Source organism: Lolium perenne, chromosome 7 (assembly GCF_019359855.2).
Source record: "Lolium perenne isolate Kyuss_39 chromosome 7, Kyuss_2.0, whole genome shotgun sequence".
Classification (NCBI taxonomy): domain Eukaryota; kingdom Viridiplantae; phylum Streptophyta; class Magnoliopsida; order Poales; family Poaceae; genus Lolium; species Lolium perenne.
In genome coordinates this window covers 64,371,368-64,382,522 of record NC_067250.2, presented here as the reverse complement: position 1 = coordinate 64,382,522, position 11,155 = coordinate 64,371,368, and the positions used below count along the sequence as shown (strand labels likewise).

The window sequence follows — 11,155 nt, the reverse complement described above, 5'->3', positions numbered from 1 at the left end:
TAAATCATGATCTACTTGAGAGCTCAAAACAATTGCCAAGTGTCAAATTATCCAAGACATTATGAGGCATTTTCTGTTTCCAACCAAATAAAAATAATTATTGTAGCTTCCAACTTTTATCATTGAACATTAAAAGTAAAACGAAGAACAAGTGTTCATATGAAAAAGCGGAGCGTGTCTCTCTCCCAAACAAGGATTGCTAGGATCCGAATTTATTCAAACACAAACAAAAATAAAAAAAACACAGACGCTCCAAGTAAAGCACATAAGATGTGACCGAATAAAAATATAGTTTCAGGGGAGGAACCTGATAAGTTGATGAAGAAGGGGATGCCTTGGGCATCCCCAAGCTTAGACGCTTGAGTCTTCTTGAAATATGCAGGGATGAACCACGGGGGCATCCCCAAGCTTAGACTTTTCACTCTTCTTGATCATATATCATCCTCCTCTCTTGACCCTTGAAAACTTCCTTCACACCAAACTTCTCATAAACTTCATTAGAGGGGTTAGTACTCAAAAAATTTGAATCCACCTTGGTCCTGTAGTGGCATATTGCAAGAACTCAATAAAACATTAGCTACAGCCCTCTACGTCTAGAAAACCTCGCTTAAAGTCCACAAGAGACAATGCAAAAAACAGAGACAGAATCTGCCAAAACAGAACAGCCAGTAAAGACGAATTTTAAATAAATACTTCCGTTGCTCAAATCAGAAAACTCAAAACTAATGAAAGTTGCGTACATATCTGTGGAACACGCACGTAAATTGGCATATGTTTCTGATTTTTCTACAGAGAAAACAGCCCAGATTCGTGACAGATAGAAATCTGTTTCTGCGCAGAAATCCAAATCTAGTATCAACCTTCGATTAGAGGCTTCACTTGGCACAACAAAACACAAAACTAAGATAAGGAGCGGTTGCTACAGTAGTAAACAACTTCCAAGACACAAATATAAAACAAAGTACTGTAGAAAAATAACACATGGGTTATCGCCCAAGAAGTTGCTTTCTTTATAGCCATTAAATGGGCTCAGCAGTTTTAATGATGCACTCGCAAAAAATAGTATTTGAAGCAAAAGAGAGCATCAAGAGGCAAATTCAAAACACATTTAAGCCTAACATGCTTCCTATGCAAAGGAATATTGTAAATAAACAAGTTCATGAAAAGCAAAGTACCAAGCATAGGAAGATAGAACAAGTGTAACTTCGAAATTTTAAGCATATAGAGAGGTGTTTTAGTACCATGCAAATTTCTACAACCATATTTTCCTCTCTCATAATAATTTTCAGTAGCTTCATGAACAAACTCAACAATATAACTATCACATGCAGCATGCTTCTCATGATTTCCAAACACATAATTTTTATCAAGTTCAAGAATAGTGGAATAAAAACTTTCAAACTTACTTTTATTAATAATATAACAAGGTAGTTGATCAATCTCAAGAGATATGGGACTCATAGAATAAGTCAAGGACTCTCCAATCCCATTTTCATTAGTAGTACAATTAATAGTATCAAGTAACATAGGACCATCATCTAGAGCTTTATCATAAACATTTGCTAAGCAAAATTCTTTAGTACCATGCATTTCGACATCAGGCACAAACAAAGCATTATCATAAGATTTATCAAAGTAGCATGGATTATCATAAATAACAGTAGCATAATTATTCTCACAGGTATTACTCATAGGCAATATTTCAAGAAAATCCACAGGAACATAACATTCAACCTCTTCCGGTAAGCATGGAGGACAATCAGATAGTGTAAGAGATGAAGAGTTACTCTCATTAGAAGGTTGGCATGGGTAGCTAATCCATTCTTCCTCCTTTTGTTCGTCGCTCTCCTCTTCTTTTTCATCCAATGAGCTTTCAGGTTCATCAATTTCCTCCTCTTTTTCATCCAATGAGCTTTCAGGTTCATCAGTTTCTTCTTCCACCGGTTCCTGCAAATTGTGAGTGCATTCTTGTGCATTAATGTGTCTCTCTTTATAATCAAGGATATAAGGATTTCTACTGTAGCATTCTATGCAAGAATTAAGGATAGTAGAGACATAATCTTTAAGGTCCTTACAAATAGCACAAGTTTCATAATTCTCAACCATGAAGGATTCTATCTCGGAGGCTCCCATAAATAAGACAAATTGTTCTACCTCTTCGAACCCATAATGAATATAGCAATTCCGATTATAGCTCTTAATAAAATATTCCTCACTAAAGCCACATTGAAATTTAAGATGTTTAGTATCCTGTTGAGAGCAACAGTTTATATCATGGCGTCTAAGCAAGATTCTAGCAATTGTATTCAATTTTTCTATCATAGCACTCATTACTTTACCAGTTCTTGATTCTCTATAACAATTATAACATTCCATAAGCTCCAAGTAGGTTGTTGGTTCTCCCATGACAGCAGTTTTTAATTTTTCGGTTTTTCAAATTTTTATGGATTTTTGGGTATATGAGGAAAATAAAACAAGACAGAAATAAGCTAGACAAAAATAAACTAAGCAAACTAATACTAGACAGAAATAAACTAAGCACAAATAAACTAGACAAAAGTAAACTAAGCAAAACAAAATAAAATAAAACAGAGAAAGAGGTAGAGTGTACTCCCCAGGTGAACTTATGAGTAGAGCTATGCCTCCCCGGCAACGGCGCCAGAAAACAGTCTTGATAACCCACAAGTATAGGGGATCGCGGCAGTCTTCGAGGGTAGTATAACCCAAATTTATTGATTCGACACAAGGGGAGGTAAAGAATACTTATAAGCCTTAACAACTGAGTTGTCAATTCAGCTGCACCTGGAAAAGCACTAGCAACAGGTGATGTGAAAGTAGCAGTAATATGAGAGCAAGAGTAACAAGAATACGCAGCAAAGAATAGCAATATGAGAGCAATGGCACCAGAAGATAGTTGATACTACTTCCAATGACATGTAGAACAAGTATATAATGATGAGAGATGGACCGGGGTTCCCAGCGATCTACACTAGTGGTAACTCTCCAATAAGTGACAAGTGTTGGGTGAACAAATTACAGTTGGGCAATTGACAGGAATCAAAGCATTAAGATAGAACATCAAGATTATTAATTATGTAGGCATGTTTTCCGTATATAGTCGTACGTGCTCGCAATGAGAAACTTGCACAACATCTTTTGTCCTACCAGCCGGTGGCAGCCGGGCCTCAAGGGAAACTACTGGATATTAAGGTACTCCTTTTAATAGAGTACCGGAGCAAAGTATTAACACACCGTGAAAACATGTGATCCTCACATCACTACCATCCCCTCCGGTTGTCCCGATTTCTGTCACTTCGGGGCCTTTGGTTCCGGACAGTGACATGTGCATACAACTTGTAGATACAATCTAAGCAATAAGTATAGAGCTCAAATCTAAGATCATGCCACTCGGGCCCTAGTGACAAGCATTAAGCATAACAAGATTGCAGCAACAATAACTTCACAAACTTTATAGATAGACTAATCATAATGTATCATCCATCGGATCCCGACAAACACAACACCAATTACATCAGATGAATCTCAATCATGTAAGGCAGCTCATGAGACCATTGTATTGAAGTACATGGGGGAGAGTATACCGACATAGCTACTGCTACAACCCGTAGTCCATGGGGGAACTACTCACGGAGCATGATGGAGGCGGTGGCGTCGATGGAGATGGCTTCCGGGGGCACTTCCCCGTCCCGGCAGGGTGCCGGAACAGAGTTCTGTCCCCCGAATTGGAGTTTCGCGACGGTGGCGGCGCCCCTGGAGTCTTTCTGGAGTTTCGTCAAAAGGTACTGCGTTTTTAGGTCGAAAGGGATTTTATAGGCGAAGAGGCGGCGTAGGGGGGTCGACAGGGTGGCCTCACCCTAGGCCGGCGCGGCCAGGGTCTGGCCCGCGCGGCCCTATGGTGTGGGGCCCCCCTGGCTCTCCTCCGACTCTTCTTCGGTGTTCTGGAGCCTTCCGGGAAAAATAGGAGGTTTGGCGTTGATTTCGTCCAATTCCGAGAATATTGCCCGAACAGCCTTTCTGGAACCAAAAACAGCAGAAAACAGGAACTGGCACTATGGCAACTTGTTAATAGGTTAGTTCCGTAAAATGCATAAAAACATTATAAAGTGCAAGCAAAATATGTAAGTATTGTTATAAAACAAGCATGGAACATCAGAAATTATGGATACGTTGGAGACGTATCAGGGAGTGCAAAAGAAGGAACATCTATGATGTTGGGTTCATTGACCCACATATCATTAATGGATATGTGTTAGAAAAATACCCCAAAGACGTGGAGAAAGACCTGCACGACTTTCTTACAAAGCAGGAACTCAAAAGTGAAATTCTATTTCCTTAACATTTTGGGTGAGTGTTTCTGTATTGTGCATATTCTCTTTCGCTATGTCTAATCGATGAGTTATGCATGACTGTGCATGTAACGTGTCCGCAGGTTCCACTGGATTCTGCTAATAATTGAATTTGACAAGTCCAGAGTTTGTGTCATCTTTCGTTCATTTCCTGATATCAAGTAACTAATACCTCCCTTGTTCATTTAATTTCTTTGCCCCTGTAGGGTTTGGAAACGGTTCAAAGAAGACATAACCGGTGAATTCAAAGATGAGCTAACATTTAGAATGTTAGCTAATGTGGATACTCAGCTAGCGGGGACCAATCTATGTGAATACTATGTTTGTGAGTACATCTGGGAACACACCTCTGAGCGGAGGGCTCAGGATATCAACTTGCGGAGGATTGACTTGCGGAAGAAGCTTAATCCAGAAGCTTGCTTCTGGCCAATTCAAGAGGAATTAGCAGGATTTTTATGAGGGAAGTCCTCCATCGTAAAGGAGAACACTATTACAAGGACTAAGAACTTCTATTGCCGTAAATTGTATATATCCCGGTTGTTTCAAGTTGTATATGGTCACCCGAGATTGAATATTATATATTCCTCTTGCATTCTTCTTGTTTGAAATTTCAAACTTGTTTGAAATTGTACATTCATATGCATCATCGTGTAACATGTATATAGTAGCGTAGAATATGTGTACTGATACTTCTTTGAAATTAAAATAAAACACAAAATGAAATATAAAAGAAATGAAACACAACAAAAAAGAAACCAGATTTAGGGGCTTAAAACCCTAAACCTGCGGAGACCTTTAGTCCCGGTTGGTCTGGCCAACCGCGACTAAAGGTCCTCCGCCCCGACGGACGCCCACTGCCCACGTGATGGGCCTTTAGTCGTAGTTCATAAGCAACCGCGATTAAAGGGGGGCCTTTAGTCTCGACCCTTTAGTCGCGGTTGCACAACCGGGGCTAAAGCCCGTTATGAACCGCGACTAAAGGCCCTTTTTCTACTAGTGGTGGAGGTGGCAAGTGACTTCGGTCCTGGTAGTGGGTACAACGGGAGGTTGAAGGGGAGGAGATTGGAATGGGGAGGAAAGAGAGAAGTAGGTGTGTGTGTGTGTGTGTGTGTGTGTGTGTGTGTGTGAGAGAGAGAGAGAGAGAGAGGAGGCATCTATAGGTGGTCGATTAGGGCACACGGTGCCTTTCTATTATTTTTCTTCTTGAATTTTGAAAATGGGAGATTGCTAGTGGCTTGCCAATATATGCACATGCCTTGTAGTACATGCCTCTAGTAATGTTACTAGTGGTGTGCAACAATCAGGCTCAACACTAGTAACGTGGTCTTGTAGCCAATACAGCACTTGTCTTGCAGGGCACACACCATTAGTAATATGTTGTTATTTGTTTTCTTAAATCAATGGATGAGCCACATAATAGTTGTTTAGTCAACATACACATTTTTTAGGTACATGAGAAGAAATCATGCAAAACATTATGAAAAATACATATAAATATACATTTGGCTACATAATTTCGCACTGACTACATAAGGTTCATGTCCTGGATGGCTGGATACGGTGTCGTTTCCCACAGTTAAATCAAAAATATTAATGGCACGCTAATTAGCCAAATAGACACTAGTAATATGTTATTGGTGGTGTTGGTTCACTGACACACCACTGTTAATATTTGGAAAATACTAATGGTTTTTCACTACAGTGGCACACCACCAATATGGATTGCCTATATGCATTTCTCTGCCGGCACCCTCTTATCGTAAAGGTGCTTTCATGTTTTCTGGTGCCCTACGCGCTTATGTGCTTCGCATGTAGGAGAGAGGTAGTCCGGTGAAGTCGGTTGTATGGTTAGTTGCTAGTTCCGATGTTGCCTTGAGTGGTAAGGTGGTGTGCATTGTTTCAGGATTATAATTATTCTTATTCTATCTATGCAGCAAGACATATACAAATTTCCGTTAGTCGAAGAAAAAATTTAAACATCTAAATGGTGTGCATGATCATGCTAAACCATTGTATCGTATAAACATAGCCATGGCCACATCATTCACCTAAAAGCTCTATTGGTATTTTGTTTATGGTATATATATTATGTCCTAACATGTGCACCACCCCTCTTTTTATTATCACTTTGTTTTATTCTTTTTGCTGAAATACTACAAACAATGAAGAGAAAGGTCCAAACACTAATGTTAATAGGTTCAATTTTTTTCTCTTTGGTGATTTTTTTTTTTTTTTGCTTGGGACAAACAATGAAGAGCAATGTCTAAACACTAATGTTAAGAGATGAACTGGAATTGCATACTCTGGACAGTTCAGTCAAAAGAACCATATGATAAAAGAGAGTGGGGCGGTGGGATTTTTTTAGATGCACGGTGGCGATAGAAAAGATTACGCAATTCAATTCAATAGTCCATGGCTCCATGCACGGGCACGGATTCTCAATCAACACTTGTTCAGCAACGAAAACACGAGACACGCGGTTTTACATGATACGAAAGAACATACATTCAGTAAAAAAAAACATATATTTGAACCGGACACATATCTTGGTGTCCTCCACACGCGCTAGGAAATTATTATTGGATCAACAGATAATCAAGGAGACGTACATATACACACCTTTACCAAGGCATTTCGAGCATCAAGTGCGCCGCGCGACGCGCGCGCAGAGTGGCTTCTTCATCAGCTTCACGAACCCGTCCTGCTCCGTCATGTCGACGCCACGGCTGCAGTCTTGGGCCGACGGCGTCCACTCGAACTCGCGCACGAGCGTGGCGAGGAAGCACTTGATGAGCATCATGGCCATGCCGACGCCGGGGCAGTGCCTATGCCCGGCACCGAACGGCATCATGCTGATCTCCTTGGATCCTGGCAACGGGCCGACATGCTCCGCTTCACCGCCCTCAAGGAACCGCTCCGGTCGAAATTCGTCGGGATCCGTCCACATTGCCTTGTCTCTTCCGATGTCACCTAGTTTGAACATCACCCGCAGGCCGTCGGCAGGCACGGCGGCCGCGCCGACAGCCTTGGCGCCCTCGCCGTAGGCGCCGCGGAAGACGAAGGACAAAGGTGGGTGCATGCGGAGGCTCTCGAGGACGAGGGCGTTTAGGTACGGCATGCTGCGAAGGCTCTTGGCGGACAACGGGGCGCCGCCGGCAACGTCATCAATTTCGCGGCGTAGCCTGGTCTGGAACTCGGGCTGGTTGATGAGGTGGGCAAGGGTCCACTCCACGCAGGTTGTGATCGACCCTGTACCTGCGCCAAGGAACTCGAACACAAGCGGCACCATCTCTCCGTCCCGCAGAGCCCGGCGGACGTCGCCGTTCTTGCTGTCGCCGTCGGGAACGCGGAGATCGAGGAGCGAGTCGACATATGGGTGGACGATCCCGCCACAAACCTTGGACCGTGACTCCCTGCGTGCGACAAAGAGAGGACGGTAGCTCGGTTTGCCGGTCGAACAGGGCGGAGATACGGCGAAACGCCCTCCAGTTCACGAGCTTCGACACCATCGAGCCATCGAACCTGGGGCTGAGCTCCCCAACGGCATCCATGCTGTCCCGGACGACATGCCCCAAGGCGCGCCTGTTTTGGCCATCCACGGTGTCTCCGAAGCACAGGAGCGTGACCAGCCCAAAAAGAGCAGTGTTGGTGGGGACACGGATGGCCACCTCGCCGCCGGCGCCAAGGCGTGCAGCTCGGGCCGACAGGTCGGCGACGAGTGCCAGGGCGGCATCCTGCATTAGTGGGGCGAGGGAACAGAGGCGTGATGGATGGATGATCTGGGCAGTGAGGTTGCATCGGAGCGCTCGCCAGTGCGGGCCGTGATTCGCCGTGGTGATGTTGTCATTCCGATCGCCGTTGGGACAGACGGCCAGGGAGACGGGGAAGATCGACGCCGGCTGGTTTGCGAAGTCGTCGGCGTTCTCGATGAGTGCTCGGTGGGCGACAGCGGGGTCGCGGATAGTGTGGATGGTCGTCTGAGCACGGGATCGCCTATTGTAGCTTCGTTCAAAGAAGAGTAGGAAGGCTAGGAAGCACAAGGCAACGGTAAGGAGCGTAAGGAGGAGCGCCATTGTCGTTGCACTCGAGCGAGTGATCTACTGTAGTAGTATATGCACATGCATCCATGTCTGAATATATATAGATCGATGCATGGTACGTCAATTATTGCGGACTCCTCTCTATCACAGAGGCGCATCTACTCCACTAAGCATATCATCGAAGCTACAGTTATTCTGTACTCCAACTTGGCAAGTGGTGGTTTTCCTCGAGTATATCACCACTTTCGTGGCTATGGGTAGAGGGAATCACTGCTTTCGAATTTTTTACCCATAAAACAGCTCCTCCCGCCAAAAAAAAAAACTACTCCCGCTTTTGGACTTTGAGTTATTTTTATTGTTTTAGTTTTTAGGAATCAACGGCGGACTCAAAACCAGCCTGAACTCGTACCATAATCAAACCAAGTTCAAATATTCTTACAAAACTGTGGTTTGGCTTAGGTTTTGACACTTTGGTGTCTCATTAAAACCGAAATATTCTTCAGTAGGAGGCGACATTTCCATCAATAGCGAGACGTATGTGGTGACATCCTCGATCTCAAGACCTGTCGGATAAAGTTTATTTGACTCAGTCTCTGGAAGATGCTCGTAGGGCTAGAGTATGCATGCGTGCGTGTGTTTATAGGAGTGAGTGTATGTGTCATATGTGTGAGCGTCTACGTTTGTACTGTGTTTCGTAAAAAAACGAAAAGAGGGAAAAACCAAGAAGAAACAAATAAAGAGAGAACATCACATCTCACATCTATAAATTCTCAAATGGAGGCATGGAGCCTAATAAAAGTGGCAAATAGGCTGCTCTCTCCGATTTATATTACTTGCCACATCTATATTAGTAGCAACTAACATGGATCGGTGGAAGTACAAAAAAGTGTTCCTTGTTAGGTTCCAGCGGTCATGGTCGATAGATTATGTTATTCCTATATTCGAATAGAGTGCTAAAGTGTTCCGATGAACCTTTTTACCATAAAACATAGTACATAGATGTGTGGTAAACTAACGACAGTTGATAGGTTTGAGTGGTCATGGTTGATCGATTATGCTATTTCAATATTTTATGACACCCTAATCATTTAGGAGGATCATGGTCGATCGATTATGTTATTTCAACATGACATGCGCATGTAAACTAATGTGGCAGAGATGCCGGACAAGTAACTAGCTAGGCCTTCTCTTAGCTTCTTTTTCCAAGATGGAGGAAAAGTTTAGATAATTGCTCGGTTTATTAGCGAAAAACTGGCCGAAAACTGATACAAAACCACCATGGAACACAATCAACGAGAGGGCACAGCCAACCAACCTGGCTACCAACACAAGCCGCGCTCACACAACCGAACTAAGGGCCATTGTCGAGGTTGTCTACCCATGTTATCGTCATCACTCCTCCACGAGCTAGGGACACTAACTTCATCGCAGAACAACCACCTAAGAAATCCTCGCCATTGCATCCTTGATAAGCCCACGTCGGCCCATGTCAAACAGTTGACCCTTCACGCAAATGACTAGCAGCTCTAATTATGGTGTCAATCTCTGAATAGGAGATGAGCAATACCCGCGCAAATAAAGATCTTCAGAACTAGTTCGCCCATCGCAGGTCATCTTCACCACCCGCCACTTGAGACGGTAGCTCCGACTTCATAGCAAAGGAAGTCCAAGAGGAAGACTAGCCGAGCACGCCAAAAGTAGAGCTGGCAGAGGGAGATCTTGCCGCAACCACACCATTTCTCATCATCCTCGTTGTTGTCGCGCTAGCCAGCACTCAGAACCCTGCACTGATTAGGAAAGTCTTCCACATGTGCCTCCGGCCCATGCACAACTCCATAGATGATGCCCCCAAGAGAGGAGTGATTCTGGAATGTCGCAATCATCTGATCCATGGATTTAAGGTTTTCCCCGGAGGAACCAGAAGGAGGTGGGAAAGATTCACCTGGGCAATCCCTTTAGAAAGCAGATGACACCCAAGGAGATGTCATCACCGGCTTCAGTCACAAGACAAAGTCAAGGTTTTTACCTAGAGATCTGCACCCGAGACCTCCATCCAGGACATCAGACAAGACAACCTTTGAGCCCTCGTCGTCGGACAAAGCCGACAACAAGCACATGCCGTGGGCGGACAAGCATGAGCGCCAAGAATCAATCAAAGCCACTAATGCATACTCCTACACCACACATGACTCCACTGCGAACAGGGAAGCTCCTCCGGACCACTCCACCAAAAAGAAGTTGCTTCCGGCACGCTGAGCAGCTAGTGAGAACAACAACAACCAACCACCCAATGCATCACACTAGATATGGCCACGTCATCGCCCAAGTGCATGGAAGTGGCAGGAGAGAAAGGGACACCTCTAGACCACAAAATACCACTATGCCGCCAAGGCATCACCGTCGAATGAACTGTCGAGCCTCTTCTCTACCGCTACCCGATGCTCCACCATGCCTGAATCAGACCGCCGCATCCTCGGGCCACTTAGGAAACATAACAGCGCACGCAGGTAGCGGAAGCGGCAGGATTAGGGTTTCTCTCAGGACAGCCCGAGAATGGGCAACATGGCATCAGTATTGGGTCGCTTGGCTCACTTTTCATGTCGTATCTTTATAAAGTCGACTATACATAGTGACACACATGCAATACACCCTACATAAAAATAACACTTCCCTAAACCAATAATGCACTTGTTCTCTTGGGCTTAGTCGTCCTGATCTGGTGACATAGCAACAGTGCTCGTCGGTGTG

At 44.1% G+C, this 11,155-nt stretch overlaps 1 pseudogene; it reads right to left on the bottom strand.

Moving 5' to 3' along the window:
• Positions 1–6,848: 6,848 nt before the first annotated feature.
• LOC127313111 (cytochrome P450 89A2-like) lies at positions 6,849–8,460 on the bottom strand (annotated as a pseudogene).
• Between the last annotated feature and the right edge of the window lie 2,695 nt (positions 8,461–11,155).